This window comes from Stegodyphus dumicola, chromosome 3 (assembly GCF_044657685.1).
Source record: "Stegodyphus dumicola isolate Sdum_Otavi_A_Nest chromosome 3, ASM4465768v1".
NCBI classification, from domain to species: domain Eukaryota; kingdom Metazoa; phylum Arthropoda; class Arachnida; order Araneae; family Eresidae; genus Stegodyphus; species Stegodyphus dumicola.
In genome coordinates, this window is record NC_140770.1 from 147,807,885 (window position 1) to 147,823,701 (window position 15,817).

Consider the following 15,817-nt stretch of genomic DNA (forward strand, 5'->3'; position numbering starts at 1 on the left):
ATTCTGAAATTTAAAAAAATTGTAAATTGCAGAAATTGTACAAAACGTACTATTAGTATTGTTTATTTTAGTTTGCTGACAGAAAACAACTGACATTGGTTTCTCTTTATGTACTTTTTTTATACGTGCAAAAATGTGATGTATGTTTTGCCATTATTTTAATCCTTATGTGAATAGTTTACTAATAATACAGTTGTTTTATTCATGTACTAAAAATTTCTACTAATCAGTAGAATTTTTTTTCAACTTAACTTGCTGCTTGCATTCCATAATTGTTCAAAAAGTTGACAAAAGCACAGACATTTTTCATGTTTTATTTAATGCAAATAAAATCACAAATTGGCTATGTCAGTACCTGTTTTCTAAAACACAAACTTTGTAAGATTCTATGAATAAAATCTCCATATGAAACAATTTATATGTATTAACATTTTTCACAATAATTTACATAGAAATGCTGATCAGTTAATCCCATAGCATCAAAAGCCTTTTTTTCTAAATTGATGTTTTCTTTTTAATTACATAAACATGCAAGCACCTTGCTCTTCAATTTATGTACAGCCTTTCAATATGATTTCTGATTTAATATCAAATATTTCAGTCAATTTTTATCACATGGAAGTTACCCTTTTAGTATTTTATTTTTTATAATGAGTACAAAATTTTCCTAAATATAAATCTAATACTAGAGGAATATATAAAAAGTTCGATTTTGTGTATTTCACAAACTTGGCACCTTTATACTAAAAAATGTCACAGCATGAGTATCTTAAAAAATCATTTAAAACAATTTTGTAGTAAAACATAAAAAAAAAAATAAAAAAAAAAAAGCACAGTTCTATGTTTTACTGGGCTGATTGGCAAAATTTAACTTGCATTTTGCCTGTCTCAAAAGCTTAAATTAGGATACATATTAGATTTACACTACCCAGCATTGAAAATGCAATGCTAAGAAGGAGTGGCTCGAACATTATGCAGATTTCAGAGTAGATGAATGTCACGGAGTTATGTGAATGATGTGAAATGCACAGCTGTTTAGCACATGTTGAAGAAGTTATAAGGGAAGAAAAATCTGCAGAATGTTCAGTTTTCATGCCGTTATTTCTGCTAAGGAAATCATCATTGAAAATTTGTTCTTGTCTCAGAGGACGCATGTAATAGCAAAGAATGCCAGGCCATTGTCAACGGAGGTAGTTCCAGCAGACAGATGATTTTATGAGTTGCACAGAGATCGGACTGAGAAGGGCAGGTTGGTCCATATGGTAAATCTCAGCTGACACACATTTGGACACATCCACAGTGCATTGGCTGTGGCAACAATGGTACAAAAAGAAAATGTGGCAAGTTCAAGGGGTGCCAGTGCAATCAGAGTGATGTCAGCACTTTATGGATCAACGCATCTGCCGACAAGTGGTGGCGCCACCGCACTTGTTTTTTACCTCCATTCTTCAGCATCTTCAAGACACCCTGTATGTTCCCATATTGACCAGAATCATTTGCTGTAGATTGGTGGTTAGTGGTCTGCACTCATGATGTTTGTTAGGAAGACTGCCATTGACCCCACATCATAGATGCCAATGTCTGCAATGGTGCCATGTTCAAATGATGTGGACAGAATGCACAGGGTCATGTTCTCAGATGAGTCATGCTTCCATTTTTTTTATGATAGTCGTCGCATATGAGTGTGATATGGAGACAGGTCCAATCCGACAGCAAGTGCGGCATCATGGTTTGAGGCACAACTGCCTACAATTCCAAGTCACCTCTAGTTCATGTTCAGGGCACTATGATAACCTGATGATATGTGGATGATGTGCTGCATCCAGTAACACTCCTGTACCCTCAGGGAGTGTTCAGTACCCCTTTAGCAGCAGGATAACACTGACCACGCACTGCTCGTATCAGCCAATGTGCTCTGCAATGTGTACAAATGCTTCCCTGTAAATTATTCTCTCCTGATCTCTCACCAATCAAACACATTTGGGATGTGATTGGATGCCATTTTCAGACCCTGCCATTGCTGCGTTCAGAAGACAAACTGTAGCAAATGGTTGATAGGGAATAAGAGCCATCTATTGCCTCACTGACTTTGTACCTAGACACGTTGCTTCATGTATCGCCATCCAAAGTGGTCCTACAACCTACTGAACCGACACTGTTTTCGCTCTGTATCTTGCATGTCATTTCAAAATAAAGATCACTTATTGTTTGTTGCTGTCTCTCTAAGTTTTCTGAGTTTCATCACTATCTGGTCATTCATTCTTGGTGTTGCATTTTCGGTGTCGAGTAGCGTATATATAGCTTTATTCTAAGTAGGTATTTTGACACAAAATTGAACTTTTTCTGATATAGCCTACCGATTTTATTGTGCACAAGCAGAAAACTAGGTCCATTATTCATTCTTTCAAATAATTTAACAAATGCGTAAAGCACATTTGGTAGTACTATCGATTATAATAAATATGCCAATTTTCAAAATGGACCAATACATGAATTCACATATATCTTTGGAAATTTGGAATAAAAACTCATAACTTTTTGCAGGTTTTCTTAGAAATGCACCTATTTTAAGATGATGATAAAAATTATAGGTTATATTTCAAAAATGTTTTCGAAAAATGTATAAAAATGACTAAAAAATACAATTTTTTAAAAAAAAATCTGAAAATATTTGCAAATTTTATTTGGGTTGAACCTGAATTTTGAATTGTGAAAGAAGGAATCAGGTAAAGTTTAATAAAGAAAGAGATATTAATAAATATATACAAAATTCAATTAACATTGAGGAGCTAATTTTTTAGCAACTACTTGTGTGATTTTTACAAAACTGGCACTTTTGCATAATTTGAGTTGTATAATCGAAATATGGAAAAAATCGGTATGTCATTTAAAAAAGGTCCGATTTTATGTCTATTATTTATCTATGTTATAATAGTGCTATGTATAAATCTAATATATATCCTAAGTCGGGCTTTTGATACATGAAAAATGCAAGTTAAATTTTGTAAATCAGCCCAGTAGAATGGAAGATTGTCCATGCCTTTTTTTGTGTATGTGTGTGCAAAGTTTACATGTCTATGACCAATGGTTTTATATATATATATTTAATTGAAGAAAGGAGAACAAACTAAAAAAGACCTGTGTGGTCGAGTATTTTGCACAGTGAGCTGCAAAATTAGAAAACAAGGTAAAAAGGAAATTCTTCATGGTATTGCTTGAAAGCAAATATGATACTGTGGTTCCCAGGTATAATTTTTTTAACACTGTGTAAAAATAAATTGCAATTACAAAAAGTTTAAATACAAGAAGTATAAAATTCTTAATAAGAAAACTGATAAATAAAAAGTGATATATATATATATATGTATATAATGTTGTATGATCTTAAATTCATTTAGTGCGAAAACAAGTTACTTATACTTGTGCAATTGCTGCAAAGTAAGTTAATAATAATTTATTTATTAAATAATATTGATTAATTGATGATATTATCTCCTAAGTTTAATTAAAGTAGAATGATCTTAAAAGAGTGAATCTATACTAGTAAGTTATATTTTGAAAGATGTTTTGAAGTAACTTGAAAGTAAAATGTTAATAATGTTTTAACGGGGACTGGAATTAAATCATCATGAAGAACAAAATTTCAATTGTAAAAGGAATAAATTAAAGGCAAGAATTAAATTAAATGCATGTAATCATTGTCATTGATCGGAAATTAGTTGACTTTTCAAGGAGAACAAACCAACTCCCGTTCAATGAACAATAATTAATAAATAAATACGAAGGTGTTTCGTCTTTACTCGAGCTGTAAGGCTAAGCCAAACCGGCAATTCAAGTCAGTCCAAATATTTCTGTGAATAGAAGGGAATATGAACCAATGCTGATATTCAAAGAACTTATTCCTATGAAGCATTTAGCCAATTCAATTTTGAGTGAAAAGCCATTTCTGCAGTGAATTTCGAAAAAACTCGAGTAACCATCCCCCGACACCCTCGTGTTTATGCATTTGACTTCAATATTATTGGTAAAAATTAAACATTGGAAATTGTCATTATGAAATAGAATTCAAAGTATAAAGTTGAAATAAACATTAGAAGATTACAAAATTTAAGATAAATAATGTAAACTTTGTAAAAACAATCAAAAATAATATAAAAATAAAAAATATAATTAGAAAAGTGAATGTACATGTAGATATAAAGGCCAGTAAAAGTATTAATTAACTTACGTTCTTTCTAGTGGGGAGTCGGTAAAGTGTTCTCTTCGCATCTGACTCAGAAGTGTAGTGTTTCCGAAAAATTCTTAGCGGCAGCGGGGGCTTTGAACAATATCAGTCGGTAAGACTTGGGTGAAATAATTTATGGTAGTGGGTGGGACTTCCCTCAAGGGACTCATTCCGTGTCTTGAGAATGCATCCCTCAAGAATTCCCAAAATTGTGAATTAGTTCTTTTTGTTTCTTATTGGTTTGTATGGATTATGTCTAATTCTTTTTTAGTTTCTTTTTATTGATATACATATTCGTGTCAGGGAGGTTTCTGTAGACAAGGGTTTCTAAAATACATTAGTTTCTAGATTATTTTTTATAAAAAATTAGTTTTTTTTTAAAAAAGTTTAATTTAATACTTGACTTTACTTGCTTGTTTCTCAAAATACTTCATTATTTTCCTTTTAGAACTTTAATTCTTAAATGCTAATTTCTAAGGGTACCATTTAATTGGTATTTCTTTTTGGACATTCTTCACTTTTTACTTTTGGTTTTGATTTTTACCCTTGCCTGCATGAATGACGAAACACGAATTGAATGATTGGAGAGTTAGGTTTGGAGGCAACTTCCCCTTCCTGTCTCCTGCCTGCTCAACAGTCATTCACTTATGCATTTTTAAAAAAATTGTTTGGATGAATTTTAATTTGCTAAATTAGTGAATTTATTTTCATGGATTGGTTTTGCACTTGATTTGCTTATGCTTCTGAATTTAAATGATATTGTAGATTAGTTCGAGAATTAAATCTTTTATATGTTTACACATTTTTTTTTTTGGCTTTAAATTTGCTTTTTTACTTTTATACGTGTTTGTTAAAATTTAAATTTAATTTGTTTAAATTTATATATATATATATAACATATGCAGAAGATTACATATTTATATATGTATTATTTTTATGAGATGATGTAAAAGGCTGGAAAAAATGTGATAATTTATGAAATGGGCAAAGTTTTATTTATTAGAATTTAAGGTTTTTATTACCGTTTTATAAACCTAGAAAGACATTGAAATTATTTATGGTTGTTACAATTATAATCTTTATTCTTTTTTTTTTTTTTTTTTCATTTGTATATCTATATATTTAAACAATTCTGAATTTTTTCCATATGTTATTTTTGCATAGGTAGGCCTCCTAGAGCACGGCAGATATGTTCTTTGAAAATACTGTATTGTGAGAAATCATGTTATAGGAGACACCAACTTAATACAAAAACTGGGATTTGGTTCTAAAAAGAGAAAAACTGCCTCTTATGGTATAACATTTTCATCATTTCGCTAATTTACGTACATAAAAACTGCAGGCAGTTTGGTGCCTATGGATAACTTGAATAACAGGGTTAAAAGCTGTGAAAAGGTCATTCTATCGTTGTATGTCATCTCTGGTTAGATTGTCATGAGGCATAGTGTGCATGACAATGAAGGTAATACATTTATGGGCACTCGACCCACTTTAATTAAAGTCTTGGTTGGGTTGTAGTATTTCAGGGAATTACTTGATTTGCACTCAGAATATCTACATAAGATTGTAGTACTGGAAAAGGAAGCCACAGCTGACATGCAAAGATTATGCACTCAGTCACAAGGGAACAACGAGAATGAACATGTGTCCATGACAGTTCCTACAATTCCTGTCTAAAGGTACGTTTCTGCTTTTTCCACTGATGTGGTGTGTCAGTTAAAGGTTAACCTGACCGAAGACTAAAGGGAGCTACCACACATTTCCTAAACCGCGTTGTAAGAAGACAATCTCCACATTTTTTCAACTCTGTTGCAGTGAAAACGTGTTTTAAAGGTATGGCACTATAGGAAGTTTATCTTTATTTGTAATTCATTTGTAAAGAAATATTTATCAGCAATAATAGTTTAAAATTTTAATTTAAAAAAGAGCTTTCATAGTTTATATATATTTGGTCATCAGAATAAAAATTGTAATAGTTATTTCTACGTTAGGTACTGATTAATGTAAATTTAATTTTTTTTTCAAAAATTATATTAGTTATATTAGTTTAAGATTTAGAAGTTAAAGTTAAAACTTAGAAATTTTAAGAAAGTTATATTAGTTTAAGACCACTAAATGAATTTCCTTATTCATAAATAGTGATAATCTGCACTAAATACACTGTTACTTTCATACAGAGGCAATAAACTTTAAAATATGCAGAAATTGTTAAGCTGGTGATAGATTAATTTTTAGTTTTAAAACTTTTACAAATACCTTTATTATTATAATTTGATGTGTATTACATTATTTTTAATAAATTTTTCACCTGGGTGAAATGAAACATTCAGGCATAGTTTATGCGTTCTGTTGAAATAATTTAATACTTCACATTAATATGGTAGTATGGTAACTCCCCTTTAAATTGTAATTGAAACTAAAATAATGAATTTCTAACTTAATCATATTTTATATGAATTATATGAAAATTTTTAATTTTACTTTCTATTTTTTAACATGTAGTAATGTGAATTCAGTGTTGTATTGAAACTATATATTTAGATGTGCATTATGATGTCAGTGTCTTAAAATGTAATGCTGTCTTTGGCTGTGGCTATATTTTTCTTATAATAAAGTGTGTAGTATCTCTGATTCTATTTTTCCTTCTGTTAATTATATATGTCTTTCTTTTACAAAATATTATGAAACTATATACAATTTAGTGTATTTTTCTAGAAATTTGAATTTTGTTTATATTATGTGAATATTTTCTGAAAAAAAATAATGATGTCCAATCAAAATTAAATTAACTGTTATTTAAAGAATTTTTTTTTTTTTTTTTTTGTTTTTATTTTATACTGATTTTATTAAAGGAAAATGTTAATTGATTTCCTTTATGTTCGAGATATTAAAGAGTTATGATTTTAAAATGTGTTACTATAAGTATTTTGCTATAATTTTTTCCCCTGTAGTTTCACTTTAAAAAAATTCTACAAATTGCAAGCCATTGTCTTAAAGAAATTTCATAATGTTTCTGTAAATTTTTTTCTCATAAAATCATGAAACTTTTATAATTCTTTATCTTGTTTTTGTTTCTTAAATCATATCGGTATTTTTCTTAATGTCTTATTAATTATGTCTATGTATTCTCTATACCTTTGGTCTGTTTTAAAAATGTATCTAACTTTTTTTTCAGCTTTAGGAATGTAATATAGTTAAATGTGCATATATATTTCAGGGTTAACATCATATTTAAGGTAGAGCAAATAAAACAAGAAAGCTAGAAACTACATATATTTGTAATGTGGTATAAATGTTACTGTTCTTTATGGTTCATGCTTGAATTTGTACTAAAGAAAATGAACTTTTTATGATTTCTCAAGTATATGTACATAAGCAAACATTAGTATGAAAACTTTTGATATACGATGAAAAACTTCTTTTATTGTGTAAGAATGTAATTGTAATTTAGAGTGATTTCTCAAGTATATGTACATAAGCAAACATTAGTATGAAAACTTTTGATATACGATGAAAACTTCTTTTATTGTGTAAGAATGTAATTGTAATTTACAGAAAAGAAGCATAAAATATAATCAAAGTATTCTTAAAGTATTAGAAATTAAAGTATTCTTAAATAACTTTGTATTCATAGTGCATGTATCATTAACTCAGTGCTTAAACATATATTAATTTTTTACAATTTATAATGTGTTAAATGTAAAAAATGTATGGCAGTTAATATTTTGAAAATTTTTATCAGATCTGTCTATGTATTTCAAATTCAGATGTTTGAAAATTTAATTTTGTGTATGACAAAATCTTCAACCCTTCAAAATAACATGTTTTAAATTAAATAGACTTTTGGAACCTGTATCTTATTTCTATGTTACTTTTCAAACACTTGAATTTCAAGAATTTTGATAGATGTTTAACTTATGGATAAGAAGTTTAAAATGTGAACTGTTTCAGAAAAGAGTGTTCAAATTTTTCTTGAATTTAATACTTGTATGTTCACAAACTTATTATTCTCCTTTTAGATGAAATTGTATAATAGTTTAATTTTATGCTTTAGTAATTATTGTGTTTACTTTAATTATAAATTGAAGTTATAGTTTCAACCTGAAAGTAATTTTATGTTTTGTATAAAATTTCAGATAAATTTGTTATTTTAATTCATAGTATATAAAGTCTGAAATTTTAAAATTGAATGAATGAAATGCATTATTCATATTATAGAGCCCTGCTGTTATTTTTTGCTTTTCCCTTTATATGTGGAGACTCATCTTTTGACTTTCATTCCTTTTTCCTCCACAGATTAAATGAGTTCAACCAAATGGGAATTCTGCATTTTTTTCTGATGCTTTTTAAAGCAATAACTCTCAGTCCCTGCTTTTTTCAGTTTTCCTGATTTTTTTTGTTTCCCTAGAAATTTAAAATGGGGTTCATATATGCTAGAAGATGTAATAATTAAATATGCCTTAAATTTTATAGATGAATAGCTAATTCAAAAGTCAAATCAGATTTAGTATGATTTCAAAAGAAAAAAATCAGAACTTTAAAAAATCAATGAATTTCATTATGTTCTGCCTTGTATATTATTCTTAATTTATTCAATTAAAACCAATATATGTGATTAAAATTATTTCTTCTTTAGGTGGGTCTAAAAAATTCCGATTTGAAATAAGTGCTTCTACAAAGGCCATTGTGAAAAAATGTTTTTTACCTGACTATCAAATGTATGCATGTTGTTATTGTTCTTATTCTTCATGTCGCAAATTTAAGTTTAAATCTCATATTCTTGTTCACACTGGAGAGCATCCATTTAAATGCACATTTTGCAACAAGGGATTTACTCAACTGCATGTTCTCAAAAGCCATATGTTAATACACTGTGGATTAAAACCTTTTGTTTGCAAAACATGCAATCAATGCTTCCGTCGCTCCTATTGTTTAAAAATACATAAACAGAAATATCAACATTAGATCCAAAATCTAATTGCCATTATTTTTACAGCCCCCCTTTTTTATGGGATGTATTGTTCTGTAATAATTTCATGCCATTTAACTAATATGTTGCTGTGGATTTGTATTGAATTTTTGAAATTATTTATTTAATTTTAGTTATTCTGTATTCAAGTTTTATTCTGTATTTATGTGCATTCAATAAATGTTTGTTTGAAAAAGTATGACTATTTTAATATGCTATTTGTGTGATATTTAATGGTACTTTTCCGTTTCGCCGGCGCAAATCTCGCCAAGCAGACTTTGTTGGCGACAACATACAGTATACACATAAAAAATGTTAATTCTAAGAATTTTTTTTTATTTTGAAGTCATAAACATTTTAATATGGTTTAAAATTTTGTAAAAAGCCAATAAATAAAGACAATAAATTTGTAAAAAGACATTAATTTAAGAATTTACTATGATTTCATGGTTCAAAATCCTGATTCGCCGGTTCGTATCACGTGACCCCAAGTGATCTCATCTCACGTAAACTACGCTACTGAAATCTAATTCGCTCAGTAATTATCTACATTAATTTCAAGTTAAATCTTAATTTGGAATACAAGTTTAAATGCAAGAATTATTTCAATTCGTACGAATAGCTTACTCAGAAATTATGTAAAACCGCAGTGCTATACTTCGCTAGTGCATTCTCATTAGAATTGATGAATTTAACACTTGATTTCGCCTTCAGATGAGCGGTGTAATTGCGTTCTAATTGACTTAATTACCGTGAATTGTCTTAGGGGATAAAATTTAAATATCGTGTAAAAATTCTATATTATTGTATGCCAGTATTGAAAGAAACAATCTGATAAGAAATGGCTTCAACTTGTTTTGAAACTGAGGCATAAAAGGTTACCAGCGAAGATATTTCGTCTGGCATCAGTTAAACCATTATTGGCGACTTTATCGTTTGCGCCGGCAAAACGGAAAAGTACCTATTTAATTTCTGATTGCTAGTTTAAATCTAAAAGAAAAAAAAAAAAAAAAAAAAAAAGACTATTATTTTATTTATTTTTCAATTAATTTGTATTGTATTTATCCAGAATTCATAACTTCTGTAAAATTTCATTATTATTTCTGAAAAGATATTTTTTCTATGTATTTTACATTATATTTCAAAATCATACCTAAAAATTCTTGGCCTGAAATGTATATAATTTAACTGTAAAATGCAAAAATTATACAGACATATAGAGAAAATTAGATCATAAAACATTCCTAACTGGACTGTAAAAATTCTTCAAATTTCATTCCTGCTATTTCATTGTTTATTTTCACCTTATTATCCCAGTTATTATATGTAGTGCTTATATGTTTAATTTTTAGTGCATTATAACAAAATTTGCAATTTTTAAGGTGTTATTTTTTTCAATCTATATTTGAAGTGTATTTCTGAATAAATGTTGTTTTATTTTTGCTTTATTGAATCACATAAACTTTTATTTTTAATGGCAGCGTGTTTTATTTATTAGTTTAATTAGTTGATTCATTAGTTTAATATTTGAGTACATTTTTTTTTCAAAATTATATTCTTAACATTTAATGGATCAAATATTATGTATTTGCTTATTTATTTTTTACAAGTTTGCTAATCTGTGTCCTTTCCCTTAATGTGTCAGAACATTAAAGACTCAGTACTATTCTAAAAATTGATATTTTAGCTGATAAACAGTTTATATTAAGGTATAATGTAAAAACTTAAAGTTACTTATTATTTATACCCCAGAAAGAAACTTTGGTAGTTTGATTATTGCTTGCTGTTTCTATCATCAAGGTGCCTTTATCAATGGTTGAGTAATGTTTGTTTGTGTTACTGTAAAGCTATAGTAATGATCGAGTAGACTTGACATTTAATTCCTGGTGAATATAGCTAAGCCATTGCCTGCAGTATCATTTAAAAAGGCTTTTGCATATAATTCTTTTATAACATTATCCTTAGTTGCAGTCAACAGTATTCCAACTTTGTTGGAAGTGGTAATTAGAAAATACTTTCTGATTTTCTGAAGTACCATGAAAAAGCTGCAAAAAAGTATTGATGAGGCAACACACCATGTCACCATAAAATGTTTTTGTGCAACCCACAATATTGCCAAAAAGTGTTTATGTGGCAACCCAAGTATGAATGTAGCACTGAATGTAGTACGGAAATTTCAGTGCTTTGTGTGTGATGCTGAGTTTGTGTAATTCTCAGGTTTTTCTTTTAGTGAAAACTAATTGCTGTATACATGAAGAGAACAACATCTAAAAAAACTGAGAATTGTGCATTTCTTGTATGGAACAAAAAAGAATGTACAACATAGGTAGCACTTGTATTCATTGTAGAAGTAAAATAAAAGTACTCAAATAAACATCTTTCTTCTGAGTCAGCAATGAACTCATGACTTTTTGGGCAGGGTAGTAGATAATCAGAAGGCACTTTAGAAAGTCTCTATTTTTTCTTGAATATCCAAAGTTGTATTGTGGTAAAAATACATGGAGTCTGACTGCAATACTGAACAGCACAGGTTTGAATCCTGGAGAAGGCATGGATGTTAAATTGTCTGTCCCTTCATAGGAGGTAGCAGTGGCTGCCTATTAGGTGCTCTCGCAATAAAATGGCCACCACTTCTGGCCTTAGGAATGGTCAATGCCATTATAGCCAAGTGCCCGCCATTGGGGGGAAAACTTTTCCCTCTTTTGTAAGCAATTTCCCCCATTTCATCTTCCCCCCCTTCCCTCTATTTCAATATTGCAGACTTCTCAAAAGTTGTATTCCAGTGTGTTTAAGTGTCATTACCATAGTTCTTCCTGGTAAAATTTGGCTGATGTAACTGTAACATGTAACCGCCCTGTACCAATAGCAAATGAGTTGCATTACTTATACCAAATAGAATCCTTTGCCACTGAAAGCAAGTTCTTCTTACTCATCTTTTGTTTGTAATTCTGGATGGTGTACTTCCTAAACTAATCATTTGCAGTAATTTAATGTTTAATTTTAACCAAATTGGAATAACTCAATTTTTTCTGCAATATTGTACAGTTCTGCAGAAACTTTATGGATTTCATCTCATAGGTCCATGACCAAAATAAAAGTTGTTTTTGCTGTGACTGGTCTTCCCATTTTGAGCACAGAACATCAGATCCATGAATTCATTGTGGCCAAAAGGCTAGAAGAAAAAAGAGGAATCTTAACATCAGATCCATGAATTCACTATAGCCAAGAAGGTTATGCCTGTCATTGGTAAAAGTTTTAGTTTCATTATAGGTGACAGCAGGTTTGCTCAATTCTATCCTAATTTAATGGAGAACATCTCTGAGGGATGGATCCAGGTATCTTCTTCTTCTTTTCCTAGACTACCAACCTCTTGAGTATTGGTCAATGGTATTTTAAGTACACTCTTGCCACAAAGACACTATACATTTACTGACATTCTAGAAATATGTTTCGTAACTCCATTTGCTCTTCTTTTGACAGTATAGTATTCATTAAATACAAGATACTCATTTTTAAATCTTAGATGTATCTTAACCGATTTGTATCTAGAAAAACTCCTCTCACAAAAGTAGTACAGCAATTCTGAAAAAAATTTGAATTACAATATCTGGAATTTAGTTTTGGAGACTGTATTTTGGAATAAATTGTAAAAGTTCAAAGCCACTGCCTTCCAGCTCTCAAATTAAACAAGCAATAAAAGAAATAAATCTTTGAAGTATTTCTCCCTCATTCTACTCTTCTTTAGTTATGGCATTAAGATCGTGATTTAATTGTCATTTGTTTTTTTCATTAAGGAGTTCCGATGGAGTAGAGGAGAGCATAACAAAAACCTGAATTTTTTGAAGACTTTAAAAAAATGTTATAAAACTCCAGTGTAAAAGCTGTTTTCTCCTCAGTTCAGTTTCATATCGCAATTCAACATCTCATGATTCTTCACCTTACCAGTGACCAAGTGGATAAGGTAGCTGAACATGGATAGTTCACCCTGAAGTCTAATCCCAAATAATGGGCTGGCTGCCTCATATAGTTTACCTTATTTGTAGCATTTTGTTCACGCATGCATAATAGGAATATAAGCCAGTTCCCATTTTTTAAGCCTTTTTTGTAGAATTTTAATCTTTCACAAAGAAGCACTTCGCTGTAATCCAATAAATTTCAAGCTCCATGTATCCAAAATTACATATGTAAGAATAATGCTCATAATTTTATTTAATCAGATTTCTAAAATATATACCATCCTGAAGTATGCATTTCAGAATGCATTTCTTCAGGATTATTACAAAATGCATTTCTTCAGGATTTGATTGTAATATGTATAATATTGTGTCAAAACTCTTCTTTATGATTCCAAAATGGCATAATAAAGAATCTTTAAGGTGGAAAGACGGGCATGGCAGACAATAATGGATGAACAAAATGGCTAAATTCTTCAAAATAGAACAAAATTTGCCACATGGAAATAATTTAATGATTCACAAACTATTGCTAGAAGCTGGGATATAAAGTGGTAAGAGGAGAACTTCTGGTGATGATCTATTTCTGTTCCTAATTGTGCATCACAGTAGAAACTTCACTGCTAGAAAACTGAGTTTAAAGCTTGTAGTTATCTCCGAAATATGTATATCAAGGCAAAATGCATGTCAGAAAGCTATTGGATTTTTCAAATCTAGTCTATGGATCGATTAAAAGAGCTGGTTTGCACTTTATTGATCTTGTAGCAAAATTGAGCCAATTAATATTAGTGTTGTTCTCTGCAGTGTGTTAAGAATCAGTTTGAAATAGCCATATATAAGGAGGAAACTTGGAAATAAAAAAAAAGGGAAAAAAAATATCCTGCCAGAGTTAAATATGATGATGAAAAAAGAAGGTGAATAAGAAATGTGGATGTTATGCAAATACGATAGTATTAGACATATAGATGATATGATAGCATGATGTGGAATAATGATAAATAGACATTTCTGATATGATAGCATGATGTGGAATAATGATAAATAGACATTTCTACTGCACATCTGGTATACTCGGAGGATTTGTCTGCCGTAAGATAGCATGCCAAACTGATATCAGACATAGGATCTGATTTTCTTTTCATGGTGAGAATGTGTTCATATGCTGCAAACCTAGTAAATGAATTTCTTGAAACTTTGGTCATTGAGTGGATAAATATCCAGCCAAATCTAGCTGATTTGAATTTATAGAAAATTTAAGCAACATCGTCGGAAAACTTGGTTGTAAAATGTTCCTCTTAAAGATCTTGGTGCCTTCAAGACGATATTGGTGTACTAATAGAACTTACTGCTCTGATCTGCATTAATCAGTTTGTTGATATATGAGGATTTGCGTTAGATAATATTTCTTACTGATATCAGAAGTTTGCATTGAGCCCTGAGGTATTAACTTTATCCTGAAATTCTGTGATCATTTATTAATTTTAGTGTTGTTATGTGTTTAGATACTGTGAATTACCCCAAATAAATTCATTCATGCCTGTATAGAATCAGTGTTTTCGTAATGATAATTTTGGACACCATAGTTGCTCTTGTAAATGTCATATATATTCTTTATATTTTATATTGACATTATTTTATGTTTTAGTTTTGTTATAACTTATCTTAGGAATCTAACCATAGTATTATATAGGGTTACTTTATTTTTTTATAAAAGTAACAGTTTTTTAAGTTTCAGAATACGAAGGAATGCTTATGACTATCTATCTATTATTACACTGTTAGAACTAAGTAGATTTCTACTGAATGTACTATGTAATGTCTATTTTATGCATATTAAAAAATTCTTTACTTTTTTATTTTATATGTATGAATAAGATATTGTGCATTTTCCTTACATTTTGTTCCATAAATTTTATTATTATTACATAAAACTATTTCATTCTATGCTAAGTTCCTATTTAAATTAAGGATATATTGCATAATTTTTTAAATAAGTTTCAATTAGAATAATAATTAAACTGATGTATACTTTTCATTTTTTCCCCCTGGCAAAAAATCTGCTACATTACTTTTCTGTTTAAAACTATGCTGATATTTTTTAACAAACACTGCACAAAGTTGTGATATTAGATATGAACTTATTTACTCATGGAATCTAACAGCTTCTCTTCGTATTCCAGTACTTTCACCATGGTTATACTTTTTATTCATCTTCATTTTTCATCACTCTTTTTGTATGCTTCTGTGGTCTCTTTTTGAGACTGTCCAGATTGGTATAATGGTTATTGTAGTTGGCTGCCATTGTTGTGCTTGGCTTCAAATCCCTGAGAAAGCATGGATGTTTGTAACTGTATAGTGTTTGTGTAGCATGAGGCACTTAAAATACTGGCAAGATAAAAGGCCTTTCAAGTGGCTCGGTTTGTAGAGGAAGAGGTGTGGGAGACTGTCAAGTCTGATCTCCAGGATGTTTGTATCAAAAGTGGGGGGGAGGGGAGTTGCACAGTTAGTATGGTGGGACAATACCTGTAAGATTAATGGTTAAATTCTGGTATATCACTCACGTCTATTTGTTACACCATCTCTCCTTAAATCTTTGCATAGAAAATATTTTGAATGAATGAAATCATATAGCCTTCATTGTTTACGTCTTTCTGAAGCCATTCTTCCATT

The 15,817-nt window shown here is 29.9% G+C and overlaps 1 long non-coding RNA gene across 5 annotated transcripts in view; it reads left to right on the top strand.

Moving 5' to 3' along the window:
* Nucleotides 1-15,817, top strand: part of LOC118194086 (uncharacterized) — a 36,720-nt gene that overhangs the window by 9,368 nt on the left and 11,535 nt on the right. For 3 of the 5 annotated variants that reach the window (XR_015040292.1, XR_015040295.1, XR_015040294.1), the window contains exons 2-3: nucleotides 5,390-6,058; nucleotides 7,443-8,943. This is a non-coding gene — a long non-coding RNA (uncharacterized LOC118194086). The remainder of the gene's footprint in view (nucleotides 1-5,389; nucleotides 6,059-7,442; nucleotides 8,944-15,817) is intronic. The other 2 variants (XR_015040293.1, XR_015040296.1) reach the window with 2 other exon arrangements.